This window comes from Aethalodelphis obliquidens, unplaced genomic scaffold (genome assembly GCF_003676395.1).
Source record: "Aethalodelphis obliquidens isolate GAN/ISIS:26980383/991018 unplaced genomic scaffold, ASM367639v1 scaffold26, whole genome shotgun sequence".
NCBI lineage: Eukaryota > Metazoa > Chordata > Mammalia > Artiodactyla > Delphinidae > Aethalodelphis > Aethalodelphis obliquidens.
Window position 1 is genome coordinate 11,202,320 of NW_020837970.1, and position 14,651 is coordinate 11,216,970.

General features: G+C 40.8%; 1 protein-coding gene across 13 annotated transcripts in view; it reads right to left on the reverse strand.

Moving 5' to 3' along the window:
* Window positions 1-14,651, reverse strand: part of CSNK1G1 (casein kinase 1 gamma 1) — a 153,680-nt gene that overhangs the window by 40,762 nt on the left and 98,267 nt on the right. The window contains exon 1 of one of the 13 annotated variants that reach the window (XM_027123290.1): window positions 10,906-10,981. The exons of the other annotated variants lie outside the window; for them this stretch is intronic. The gene's annotated coding sequence lies outside the window, so the exon portion shown is untranslated. Of the gene's footprint in view, window positions 1-10,905; window positions 10,982-14,651 lie in introns of those variants that run through there. 13 annotated transcript variants of the gene reach the window in all.

Below are 14,651 nucleotides of genomic sequence, written 5' to 3' on the forward strand. Positions count from 1 at the left end.
TTTCACCTCTTTGCTCTTTTTCATCTGTAAAGAGGAGGGGTTTAGACTGGTTCTCTTTTATTTTTTATTTTTTGGCCACGCCGCGTGGCATGTGGGACCTTAGTTCCCTGACAAGGGATCGAAACCTCACCCCCTACAGTGGAAGCGTAGAGTCTTAACCACTGGATTGCCAGGGAAGTCCCTAGACTGGTTCTCTTTTAAATCCAAAATTCTGATTATAGCTAGGATTTCCTTCTAGCTACCTTCTAGGTTCCTCTTTGTAAAGCCATAGCACCAGTATGAATGAAACTTGTCTTCATGTTATATAAAATATGCATAGTACAAATTCAAATGTAGCTTGTAGTGGTAACTGGTAGTGGTACTCAACAGAAAGTGTGTATATTAGAAATATCTCCAAAACTTTAGAAAACAGATACAGTGACTTTACTTCAAACCTACCAAACCAGAATTTCTAGTAGTGGATGTAAGCATAGCTCCACAGGTGATTCAGAAGTGCAACCTAGAGGGTAGAAATAAAGGGCATTGCTTTGCTTTATGGCTAATATATTATGAAGACTCAGAAAACACTGACAGACTAATCTGTTTCAGAAGTTCTCTCATATCGGAACAACTGGACTCAACATCTACTGAAAGGAATCATTTTAAGGCTATTTGAAAGACCTGTTTAGAGTTTCTTAGGTATTACAGAAAATGTGCTGCTGACTATAGAAGTCTCTTTGGGGGATGTGGCCTTAATTTATTAGAACTGTCTGTACAGATAAAGATGCCCACACAAGTTCCAATCTGTGTCTGGTTTCACACATGACTGCCCCAAAACTGGCCAGTGCTGGTGGTGAACAACACAGACACAGGCCCACTAAGAAAGTCTGCCTCTTTGGTCAGAGATTACTGTACAGTAATGATTTATCACCTGGGCTGTATTTAAATGAGAAATCCTGTATATTATGTTTCACACTACTTTTGCAGAGCTATCGCTAATCCATTGTTTAGGAAATTTTAAATTAATCAACGTTATGGTGGAACTCCTTTAATAAGACTGGGGATGAGGGCAAAGCCGTAAATGCAATAAACATGCTGAAAACAAGGTACTTCCTGCAAATAATTTTGAGGTAAAGGCAATGGAGTGGGGGAAGTAAGCAATGTAGATATGCACTGAATTCTTTGATCCATGGTATTTCAGAAACTAAGGTACTGTTATAATCTCTCATCTGCTCTGAAAATAAAAGCACTTAGTTAAGGTCTCCCTCCTAAATTGGTCAACTGCATAAAAGCTTGAAAATTAAAGAAGTAGATTCCAAATTCTCCTCTTCTGAAGGATTTCCAACAGATTTCATTATATTACCTTTAGCCACAGGTTAAATCTCTCATAAACCAAAACTGCAAGGTTCTATACACACTGTACAAGTTACAGTGTATATTTTCACAGGGAACTATGAAACAGCTTTTCCATCCATCAATAACATATTCTTATAACTCCTGCTGGACATATGGCCCACACATATATCAAATTGCACAGAACAGGAAGCGAGATGTATAACACTACAGCTAATTTTCAGTCTGTCATAAATTTAACTTGGGTTAAACACACCAAATCAAGGGTAACGGCTTCTTTATCATCCAAGCTGTTACCTAAAAAGATTCCATAATGTATTATGAACAGTAACTACTCTAAGCAGAGATATTTTTAAATACACATCAGGCTGAGAACTGAAATAGAACCACCTTGAAGCTTTTGGTAATTTGATCACATTATTGCCTAATAATTAGCCTTTCATTATTTTTGAAAAACTAAATTACCTAGATGTGAAGCAAACTCAAATAAGTCCCACACCTACATTAATACCTGGATGTAAAAAAATAACATCATATAAATATTTCTATGAAAAAATAAGTATATGCTGATGATGACTGTCTTCTAAAGTCAGGGCTTTAGGAAAAAACCTTTAAGGACATAATGACCTTGGCAATTCCCTTCTTTTATTTATACAGTTTGCTTTTTAATTTTTAAAGAAAAGAGGAGAGTTTTTCTCCAAAGTTAAGCTGTCCTTGGTCCCATCAATGGTAGTGGCTTTTAGCACAGCTACTGGATGTTCCTTAGTGTTTATGAGAGGTCAGGGAATTACTGACACACAGGGAATTATCACCAGGGGTAATAATAATAATATTAAATAAGTCCACTTAACAAGAAAGCAGAAAGAATAGGCAGACAAACATGATAATATTCCATGGGAAGAAGTGAAAGGGGAAAATGAAAGCATAGGCTTTAAAACTCAGAAAATAACTCTATAAAAACAATGCATTATTACAAAAATATGAGACAATACATGTGTTTGTTTCTCTTTTAAAAAAAGAAAAGAATCCCTCTCATTTCTCTGACTCTGAAAAAAATGGCTTTTTACAATAAGAACCAGTTCAACATATGAATCTACTTCAACTAAACTGCTGATTTAATAACAGAAACAGCTAGACCCAAAATTAAAGAATCAGGATTACTTTGCCTTACCTATAATGAAAAATGTTTTACTACTGTCTTGTTCACTGGCCTCTTGGGAACTGGAGTATCACCAGACATATGCTCCTAACATGAGCTCAAATTTGTATGCTGGGAGAAGAGAAGGTGAGGAAAGGCAGAGCAGAGGAATAATCTCACATTTCCGAGCCAGAGAAATTGAGCTTTTACAGTTTCTCTATTACATACACACATAATTACAAAGGCCTTAAGCCTCAAAGCAGGTTCAAAGTTTTGTTTATCCAAAGGAGTCAGGAAAGAAAGTCCAAGATAGGACATCTTTCTTCTGCAGCAGATAGCATCAAAGATAAAAAATGTTTTAAAAGTGTGTTGTGTACTGGGGGTGGGATTGAAGGGTAGGGGATCCTTTCTCTTCTCCAAAAGACTAACAACTCAGCTCAGAACTGGTAAATTTATAGGATAAAAAAAAAAAACCCAATCTCTGAAATTTTACCAATTTGTCCCTGTGATTAAGTTATATAGACAGGGTCTCCCTGGTGGTGCAGTGGTTAAGAATCCGCCTGCCAATGCAGGGGACATGGGTTCGAGCCCTGGCCCGGGAAGATCCCACATGCTGTGGAGCAACTAAGCCCATGCGCCACAACTACTGAGCCTGAGCTCTACAGCCCGCGAGCCACAACTACTGAGCCCACGTGCCACAGCTACTGAAGCCTGCGCGCCTAGAGCCCGTGCTCCGCAACAAGAGAAGCCACGACAATGAGAAGCCTGCACACCAGAACGAAGAGTAGCCTCCGCTCACCACAACTAGAAAAAGCCTGCACACAGCAAGACCCAACACAGCCAAGGGAAAAAAAAAAAAAGTTATATAGACAGACTATCTACTGAGCTTCAAAAGCTGAGAGATGATTAATTCTTCTTAACACACACCTGAACAATAACAACTAAAAAGAAAGCTATAGCAGGCATTTAGAAAGAAGAAGAAGAAAAAAAATGAGATTATTCAAAGTACAGTGAACCTCTTCCTGACAATCCTGCGCCACTCCCATCACACTTTCTTTGTCCATGTATCTGCCTTCCCTATGAACTAAGAGAAGGCTGTTTGAAGGCAGTGACTACTATGTGTTAATTATGTTTGTATATCGGTGCCTAGCACCAGTCCAAACACATGGTAGATAAGGGCAGAATAAGTACTAAGTAAATAAATAAATACAATTCAGTGAAATTGACTTGAGTTTTCTATTTGGAACACACAATATTTAAACCTCAAAATGCTAAAATACACAGAGCAAAACAAATTAATCAGATTTTAAATGTGTGGGAATGCTAACATAATTGATATTTCTGAGTAGTTCTTATTTGGATTTCATGGGAATGATATTTAAGAAGTTCTGTTGGGTAAGCCACCAATATGAAGATTCCAAGTAATTCAGAGTTGTAGTATTTCTACATGGACTTTCTTCTGTGTATTTTCTTCCATGATGGTTGTATATGGTATGTGCAGTTATGTCTTTGCTGTTCCCACATGCAGGTGAACTATTTATAATTATTCATTTTAGTGAACAGTACTGAAAAACATACACACAAACAAATGTAAACGTCTTCCTATCTCTCAATAAAGCACCTGCCCATCCAAATAGATTAAATGACCAACGAAATTAGCCATCTAAGTTGTCTAATGTGCAAAGGAAGTCTGATGACATCTTCCTATCCTTTTCTTCTCCCACTCCATTTTTAGACACATTCTTTATTTTGGTCCTGTCTAACTTGGAATTATATGGTCTTTTCTTTACATACATAACCCTTTTCCAACTCACTTCAATTTCACAGTCATCCTATGAACAAAACAGGGAAAATACTAATGACTCCATTTTACATATGAGATAGCGACCCTGAGAGACATCGGGTGACCTTTCCTAGCTGACAGGGTGCCCACGTAACACAACCAGACCTCTCAACTCCAGAATCACTGCTCACGTCGCTATACTAAGCTGCCAACATTCTCCGCCTTCGTTCTTCTTCCCTTTCATTCATGTGGTTGCCAAAGTTATTCTCTGTGCTCCCTACCCCACTTCTTCCAAACCACATGCCTTTTTGGTTACCATTATCCTTCCAGGATATAAATCTGCCACCCTACTACACAGGCAGATGAATCTGGTTAATCTGTCCTACCCACCTCCTTGGTTCCCAATATTTATTTTTGGCTGTGATGGGTCTTCGTTGCTGCCCACGGGCTTTCTCTAGCTGCAGCGAGGAGGGGCTACTCTTCATTGCAGTGCGCTGGCTTATTATAGCGGTGGCTTCTCTTGTTGCAGAGCACGGGCTCTAGGCCCGAGAGCTTCAGTAGTTGTGGCTCGCGGGCTCTAGAGAGCAGGCTCAGTAGCTGTGGCATTCGGGCTTAACTGCTCCGCGGCATGTGGGATCTTCCCGGATCAGAGCTTGAACCTGTGTCCCCTGCATTGGCAGGTAGATTCTTAACCACTGCATCACCAGGAAAGTCCCGATATTTTTGTATCAGTTACCTGAATACTATTTTACAGTTTTTGCATCATCTGTCCATCTCTCTATAGTTTTTTTTTAATTAATTAATTTATTATTTATTTATTTTATTTTATTTTTGGCTGCGTTGGGTCTTCATTGCTGTGCGCAGGTTTTCTCTAGTTGCAGCGAGTGGGGGCTACTCTTCGTTGCGGTGTGCAGTCTTCTCGTGGCGGTAGCTTCTCTTGTTGTGGAGCACGGGCTCTAGGTGCCGCAGGCTTCAGTAGTTGTGGTGCACGGGCTCAGCAGTTGTGGCTCACGGGCTCTAGAGCACAAGCTCAGTAGTTGTGGTGCACAGGCTTTGCTGCTCTGCGGCATGTGGGATCTTCCCGGACCAGGGCTCGAACCTATGTCCCCTGCATTGGCAGGCGGATTCTTAACCACTGTGCCACCAGGGAAGTCCATCTCTATAGTTCTTGATTTGTCAATTCCAGTTCCTTATCTGGAATGGGGGCCACCTGGGACATTAGTTTTTTAAATTATAAATGTGATATATACTAATTTTAAATAAATACAATAGCAAACCAAAAGCAGTACAGAAACATATAAATAAAAAGTATTCATATCCATAATAGATGATACACATACACATAATTAAAAATACTTTTCTGCAACTTCATTTGTAATTTAATATTATATAATGGACATTTTTCCTTGTCAACACATGTATGCACATCATTCACTTTAAAAGTTACATCATATCTCCCCCTATGATGTATCACATTTAAGTTTTCCTGTACTGATGGACATTTAAGTTGTAACCGTATATTTGTTATTAGAAATAGACATTATAGTGAATAGCTATTGCTTTCGCCTGACACGCATCCTTTCTTCCTTCTTCTGATAACATCTTACTCCTCCAGAAGGAAAGCACCATTCCTTCACTGTTACTACATGTGGTTAAAGTGGGGTCAAGCCATTTCCCACTGCCACCCCAAGGATATGACTCAAGCCAGATTAATTAGAGGATTCTATCCTCCTGCCCTGGGGAACTGGGTCAAGGATAGGAGCTTGAACTATGTCGGTACAATAAGAGTCAACTCTGGGCCTTTTTGAAACTATAGAGAAGGAGGAGCGATTTTCGTCCCCCTCGATCACTAAACTGGAAGGAGCTTAGCCTGAAGCTACCAGAGACAACCACATGAGAACAGGTAGACTACTTATCTGAGAATGAAACCAACACAGAGAAAGCAGAGCTGAGAGAAGCAGACAGACAAGTATACCACAAACCTGAGGACCAAGGACAATGCGGGTCCTGGATCTGGCTGGCCTGAGGTGAGAATTCTGGACTTCTCAGTCCTGTGAGCCAAGAAATTCTCTCCCCAACCCCCCACTCCCTCAATTAAGTGAGCTTGCACTCTACCATTTGAAAATGCAATGTGTCTAGACAGATACGCATACAACACTGCAAAAAAAATCCTTGTGCCTACATTTTGGGGCATGAATACAAATATATCTTGAGGGTATATTCCTTGAAGAGGAAATGCTGAGTCAAGGGTCATGCACATTTAACATTTTAGTATATGTTGTCACATTGCCAGTTCTAAATCCTCTCTGGTCCCTGGTCTGTTTCCAGTGCTCTTTTCACATTTAGTACTACCGTCCTATTACTTAAGTATCCAGGCCCATAGAGTATTTAAAAATGTTTTCAGAAGCTGCCTTGACTCATTCTTCTCAAAGCCCCAGCACTAGGTTACCTCCTCTCTTACACGTAGCCAGCAGCAGCATGTTTGGAGGAGTCTCCTAGGTTTTTGTCAAAATTATCATTGATATTTCAAAGTCAGGAGAATCCTTCCTCCCCCATTATTTGTTCAACACTACAATAAGAAATTTCCACTCAAAGCATACTTGCATCACAAAAGTCTATTGGCCATAAACTGCTTTACAGTTTATGAAGTGTTTTTACATAGGCCTTCCCATTTAATCCTACCAAGTACATATAGGAATTACTATTCTCATTTTATGGGTAAGGAAATTCATTTGAAGTGACTTGCTCAGGTCATACACTGAGTGGTAATAGCCAAGACCTAAAACCCCACTTCCGCCTCCAAGTTTCAGGCTCTTTTCTTTTTCCCCGTGCTGTGCAGCATATGGGATCTTAGTTCCCCCACTAGGGATTGAACCCTGCGCCCCCTGCGTTGGAAGCACAGAGTCTTAACCATTGGACTGCCAGGGAAGTCCCCCAGCCTCTTTTACTATACCACATACACCTATCTGCACCCTGAAGTCCACGGACATCTAGAGTGGCAGCGAGGACTACTGGGTCACATTACTTTCATAGGAGATTAACCAATTTAATAAAGAGTCAGTAAAACGTAGTCTGTGTGTGAACCTAAGGGACAATCACAAGATACTGATGATGTTGATAGGTTATGAACTCAAGTAATAAAGAAAGAGTAATTTTTTACTTACAAAAAGCACAGGTAAGATTCTATCAGGAGTGCATTAGTAGTATTTTTCTAATACAAATACCAATCTTTAAATTACACCTAATAAATTAAACATATCATTAGGAATTCAGAGGGCAATGTGGCATATGTTTAGATTAATATAGAAAGTATAAAAAGAAGATAAGCATATGTTTTCATTAACTTTGGACCCATTTAACAAATTTTTCCCAGAAGTCTCCTGATTGAAAAAAACAAACCCACTAAAGTATACAGTCTAATCATAGCACAGAAGCAGAGTGTCCCCTATTATTGAACTCTCTTAATACTTAATACCCTTCCTTAAGCGTCAAAATAGTCATGGAAGAGTAAAGTACCAAGTGTCACCCTCATTTTCTGAATGGGAAAGTAGAGGTTAACTGGATTGCCACAGAACTGGTCAATGGAACAGATGCTATAGGCTGCCATTCTTTCCTCATCTGAGCCTTCACGCAAACACCTCTCCAGTCAGAACAGATGTGACTTGGTGGGAAATTTGAGATGACCTTATAATTCTGGTCACTGAGGAGGCATGAAGACTTCCAAGGAGGTATGAAGACTTCCAAGGAGGCAAAGTGAACTTACTTATCTTGCTGATTTTCACTTAATCTAAGGAATAAGTGCTGCAATGTCCCTGCTTCCAGTTTCAAATTCATTTAAGTTTAAAATGTCTGGTGGTCAGTTTGTCCATTCATCAAACATCACAAGTGAGAATAGAGTGCCAAGGGAACAATAAAGAGAAGCATATAACCTTGACTGAAGGGATTCGGGACGGCTTCACAGAGAGCGGGGGTTATAGGCTGAGTCTTGAAGGATGGTTAAGAGCCGATTAGGCTGGAGTGTGGGGAGAGGGAATAATCTTGCAGGCTGAGGGACCAGCAAGGATACAGGTAGCTCAAAGCACAGCGGCAAAAGCAGGGTAACAGCTCTCCGAAATTAGAAAAACTAAGACTATTTTACTCTCACCTGGAGTTTCTTTAAATTCTGAACCACCTACTAGTTAAGCAAATGTCTCTAAAAATTATGGCAAAGGCCATTAACAAAGTTGAAAAGGCAGAGATAGATATCTGAGTAAATAAAAAGATCAAAAGAATGAAGAAAAGGAAAAATAAGGATTTTATCTGAGTATTATACACCCATATTGCCTTAGTACATCTTTAATAACAGAACTAAGTATACACTAGGACCTTAGCATTGCCTTATAACAGCACTAATAGAAATATAATGCAAGCCATGAATGACAACCATGGATTTAATCTAAAATTTTCTAGAAGTCACATTTTAAAAGTAAAAAGAAACAGGTAAAATTAAGTTTAATAAGATTTTATTAAACTCATATCTAAAGTATCATCACCTCAACATGTAATCAATTTAAAAATTATTGAGATTGCAAAACAGAAATAGAGTCACAGATGTAGGAAACAAACTTATGGTTACCAACGAGGAAAGGGGGGATGAACTGGGAGATTGGGACTGACATATATACACTACTATATATATAATAGATAACTAATGAAAAACTACTGTATAGCACAGGGAACTCTATTCAATGCTCTGTGGTGACCTAAATGGGAAGGAAATCTAAAAAAGAGTGGATATGTGTATATGTATAACTGATTCACTGTGCTGTACAGCAGAAATTAACAAAACATTGTAAAGCAACTATACTTCAATAAGAATTTAAAAGAAATTATTGAGATATTTTACAACCCTTTTTGGCATACTAAATCTTTGCAATTCAGTGTGTATTTTAAATTTACTTTTATTTTATTTATTTTTGGCTGCATTGGGTCTTTGTTGCTGCACGCAGGCTTTCTCTAGGTGCAGCGAGCGAGGGCTATTCTTTGTTGCAGTGCGCGGGCTTCTCATTGTGGTGGCTTCACAGGCTCTGTGCACGCGGGCTTCAGTAGTTGTGGCTCGCGGGCTCTAGAGCACAAGCTCAGTAGTTGTGGCACACGGGCTTAGCTGCTCTGCAGCATGTGGGATCTTCCTGGACCAGGGCTTGAACCTGTGCCCCTGCGTTGGCAGGCAGATTCTTAACCACTGTGCCACAAGGGAAGCCCCCAGTGTGTATTTTATACTTAGAGCACATTCGGATTAGCCACATTTCATGTGCTCAGTAGTCACATGTGGCTAGTGGTTCGGCTCTGTGAGAAGTTATGAAAGATATAAGTGAGGCTGACTTACATACAATAATGGAGCAGACAAGAGGTTCTGTACTTAGCAATCTGTATGATCCCGACCAAGAAGCTTTCTCCAGCCCATAACCTTCTCCTTCCTCTGAAACTCTCTAGAACTGCTGATTCTGTTTACCTGGAGCCAATCACAGGTTGTCTCCCTCTTAGAATGTAAGTTAGTGGGGGCTTCCCTGGTGGCACAGTGTTTAAGAATCCACCTGCCCATGCAGCGGACATGGGTTTGAGCCCTGGTCTGGGAAGATTCCACATGCTGCAGAGCAACTGAGCCCGTGAGCTACAACTACTGAGCCTGAGCTCTAGAGCCCGTGAACCACAACTACTGAGACTGTGTGCCACAACTACTGAAGCCCGCGTGCCTAGAGCCTGTGCTCTGCAACAAGAGAAGCCACTGCAATGAGAAGCCCGCACACTGCAACAAAGAGTAGCCCCCACTCACCATGACTAGAGAAAGCCTGTGTGCAGCAACGAAGACCCAACACAGTCGAAAATAAAAAGTAAATAAATAAATTTAGAATGTAAGTTAGGGGCAATGCCTACTCTTATTCACCACTGTATCCCCAGGGCTTTAGCTTAGACCAGTACTTAACCCAAGTGGGATGCTCAGTGAACACCTCTTTAATAAATGTATGAACAGACACATACCTGCCTCTGGGCCTTAGCTTATTCTTGGAAAGCTTTCTTTACCCTTCTATTTGAACATGTTCGAGTAAATCGTACCTCTTTTTGAAAGTTCAGCCCCATAGCTACCACCCTCTTTAAAAAGCCTTCCCTGTTTCCCATAATTAGAAACCATTTTTCCCTTCAGAACTTCCATATAATTTTATATGTAACTTAAAAAAATAACATTCCACACATTCTGTGTGTGTTATAGTTACTTACATACCTTAGTGAGCTCCTTGAGAGTAGTACAACAATGTCTTACAAAAAACATTATGAAAGCTCAATAAACATTACATTTTCCTTCCAATGGGCAGTGATCATGTTATTTATAACTCTGTGGCCCTCAAATTACTCACCGTAGTGCTATGGACACAGCTGATGCTGAGTTCTTGCTAGTGAAAACTTCATCTCCTTGCACTATGACTAAAGTAATTATTAGTAAGAGACTCTACAGGTTGGTAAGAAAAGGTGAATTAAAGCAATATGAAGCATAAAGAAAGAGGAAAATGGAGAGAAAAGTTAAAAGTGTGTCAGACTGTTGAAAGCACAAAAGAGTGCAGAGGTGTACAGAGCTGACAAACTCTTCTTTTAAGGGGGTGGAATATAAAGCACTTACTTAGAAGTCATTGAAAGATGAAAATATTGGTCACAAAGGTTAAAACTTGATCTTTGGGCTTCCCTGGTGGCGCAGTGGTTGGGAGTCCACCTGCCGATGCAGGGGACTAGGGTTCTTGCCCCGGTCTGGGAGGATCCCGCGTGCTGCGGAGTAGCTGGGCCCGTGGCTGCTGGGCCTGCACGTCCGGAGCCTGTGCTCCGCAGCGGGAGGGGCCCCAACAGTGAGAGGCCCGGGTACCGCAAAAAAAAAAAAAAAAACAACTTGATTTTTTTGTTGGTTTTTGTCTTAAGTATGCATATAGATACATTATATTCTACAAATACAAAAGGGCTTAGCTAGCAACTGGATTATCATTTTGATAACAGATGTGAGGCGTTATCTATCGTCATGTAGTCTGTTACTGGAACTTAAGGAAAATATTCTCTCTCACAATGACACTGAGAGATACTGGAAAGGAATTCACTGAGTTTTAATACAAGACAGTAGATACAGGCTTTCACCTTCTCATAACCCATAGGAATAATTCACTTCAACGACTCATCTCTTTCATTCCATAGTACTCCATAGCTTTGGGGATGCTAAATGCTACCTTCTCTCTTAATGATTAACCTTGACAAACTATGAGTTAAGGAGGGGGAGTGACTGAGGGCTGTGGTCAGTCCTATGATGGTCACTGAGACTTCTGCCTCTGCCCTCCTTCAAAAAGCATTCTCTAAGGGCAGCCACTAAGCTATTCTTAATGTCTGAAGAATGGCTTTGAAGACATAGAAGGAAGAGAAACATGCAGGTACATAGTAAGAGAGATGTGAGTAAAGACAGAAAAGTAAAGTATGATCAAGAATTAAAGGGAGAAAATGACGTCAGAAACTTTAGGGTCTGTGCAAACTTATAAGCAAGCTTCCTCTGACAGGCTTCGGTGCTTGACCTTTTCTAAACCTTTGCCTGCATAAGCACTATAATGGTTTTCTGGAACTAATCACCACACTCCAGCCCAGGCCACGTACATATAAGTTACTTGGGTCTATTTTTGGAACTCTGCCTTCTATTTTTCATGAAGATCCTTAAAAGAAGTCAAAATTCAAATAACAAATTCTGCCTTCACACTGAGCAAATATCTCTAGCAGTTCTGTACTCTGCAAAACAATGCACCGAAAAGGTGTCAGTACTTTGTGTAACTGTGAGGTGCATGCAGGCCACACAATTTCTATAATAAACTCACAACTCCCTATTTGCAATTAAAGGAACTACTGGCCCAACAAGTCTTCACCAGCTAAGTATCTAAAATAGAAGTGGTGCTTTTTTCTTTTTGCAGGAGAGAGGAATAAATTTTATGTACATAATTAAAGATAATTACTCTCTATGCCTCATGTAACTTAGAGCTATTTGAGAGTTTTAAGGAGCAGAGAAGGGTCATAAGGGTTTGGCTCTAACAGATAAACAAGTCTCTCACAGCATTACATATGAACTTTTATGTTTATATTTCACGATACTATAGAGTACATTGTTAGCCGTAACATGAGAAATGTCCCAATGCTCGAAACTATGGAAAATAACACAAAGGACACACAACCAAAGAATTTATCCTAGTCCAGAAGTGTGCTGAGTGTTGAGTTTCAGAAATATCTGTTCCTATTTATGGCTAACTACTGTAGCTAGCTAATAAAGGTTAAAAGTCATGATGTTTTGTCCTTGGAAGAACGAAAAGGAATTCATAGTGCTATCATGACTAAATTAGCTCCATCAAAGACCAGCAACCTAGTACGGAGTATGACAATTATGCCTTTCCAAGCCCAGCAAATGAAACAATCCTTTCTATTTTTGCTTCACAAAATTTTTGCTACAGATTGGATTTACGCTGTAAAATCAATAGAAGCATTTAAATGTCCTTTTAAAATGTTTTCTGGACAAGGTAGGTAGATTTGGAAATGTACACACATGCACACACACTCTTTAAGAGGAAAAGATGAAAAGCACAACACACTTTCCCTTGTCTGAAGTTTGCTCCATATACTGTAAGACAGAGTTTTGTTTTTGTTTTTAATTTATTTGGCTGCATTGGGTCTTCGTTGCTGTGAGCGAGCTCTCTCTAGTTGTGGCGAGCGGGGTCTACTCTTTGTTGCAGTGCACGGGCTTCTCAATGCGGTGGCTTCTCTTGTTGCGGAGCACGGGCTCTAGGCGCATGGGCTTCAGTAGCTGTGGCGCACGGGCTTGGTTGCTCCGCGGCATGTGGGATCTTCCCGGACCAGGGCTCGAACCCGTGTCCCTTGCATTGGCAGGCAGATTCTTAACCACTGCGCCACGAGAGAAGTCCCCCAGAGCTTTTTTTTAAGATTGAAGTATAGCTGATTTACAATGTTGTGTTAATTTGGGCTGTACAGCAAAGTGATTCAGTTATACATATACATACATTCTTTTTATATTCTTTTCTGTTACGGTTTATCATAGGATATTGAATATAGTTCCCTGTGCTATACAGTACGACCTTGTGTTTATCCATCCTATATAAACTAGTTTGCATCTTCTAATCCCAAACTCCCAATCCATCCTTCCCCCACACCCCCTCCCCTTTGGCAGCCACAAGTCTGTTCTCTATGTCTGTGAGTCTGTTTCAAGACAGAGATGGTTTTCATATACCCATAATGGGCTCTTGCTACTGACTCACCAACCCAAGCACACTTTCATATTTAGGTTCTTCTCCCTGAGAGGAACAACAGTGACACTGGTGCTGTTTCTTCTGCAAAGTATATCCAAATATACTCCTCGTCCTTTACCCAGTGGACAGGACTTTAACTTTTTTGGTTTTTTTGTTTGTTTGTTTTTGCGGTACGCGGGCCTCTCACTGTTGTGGCCTCTTCCGTTGCGGAGCACAGGCTCTGGACGCGCAGGCTCAGCGGCCATGGCTCACGGGCCCAGCCGCTCCGCGGCATGTGGGATCTTCCCGGACCGGGGCACGAACCCGTGTCCCTGGCATCGGCAGGCGGACTCTCAACCACTGCGCCACCAGGGAAACCCTTTTTGTTTTTTTTTAATATGAGGCTTCTGCTGTTGCCCTAATGTTTATTTATTTCAAATATGCCACTCATGCTGAAAGGAGCAGGTCCTTCAAAGGGTGAAAGTTTGGCAGAAATGGCTTTAAATTCATCATTCCAGACCCTTCTAAGTATGAGAAGCTCTGTCTCTCTTAACACAGGCCCAAAGCAGATTTTTCTCTTAAGATTATTCTTTCCCAACAAGCGTATGATAAGTACAATAAACACAGGCACAATCAGCAGTGAAAGAGGGAGTTCTTTTTCTGGGAGTACTCACTGCCCTTTGCCAGGACATCACACGGTTGTTGTTTTCAGGCTCTACTCCCCACTTTGAGACTCTCAAGATGCTGAACTGCCTTAAGGCAAAATGTTTTGCTTTCTAGCAACGGTTACATGAAGAGAAAGAAAAGTATGGTCTGTGAGTCCACCATTTTCTTGTCACACTGTCAACTGTCTTCTCCCAGTTCTTAAGCCACATTCTTAGAGAACGTGCTCTATGCTGAGCGATGGAGTCCATGTGATCCTGCGCACCCTTATCACAGCATTGGGACCAGAACTGGAAGGCTGTTCCAAGCTAAGTCAGCCGGTCTCTTTCCTAGGAACTTGCATGTTTTTTGGCCATGCCGTGTGGCATGCAGGATCTTAGTTCCCCGACCTGGGATCAAATCTGTGCCCTCTGCATTGGAAGCGTGGAGTCTTAACCACTGGACGACCAGG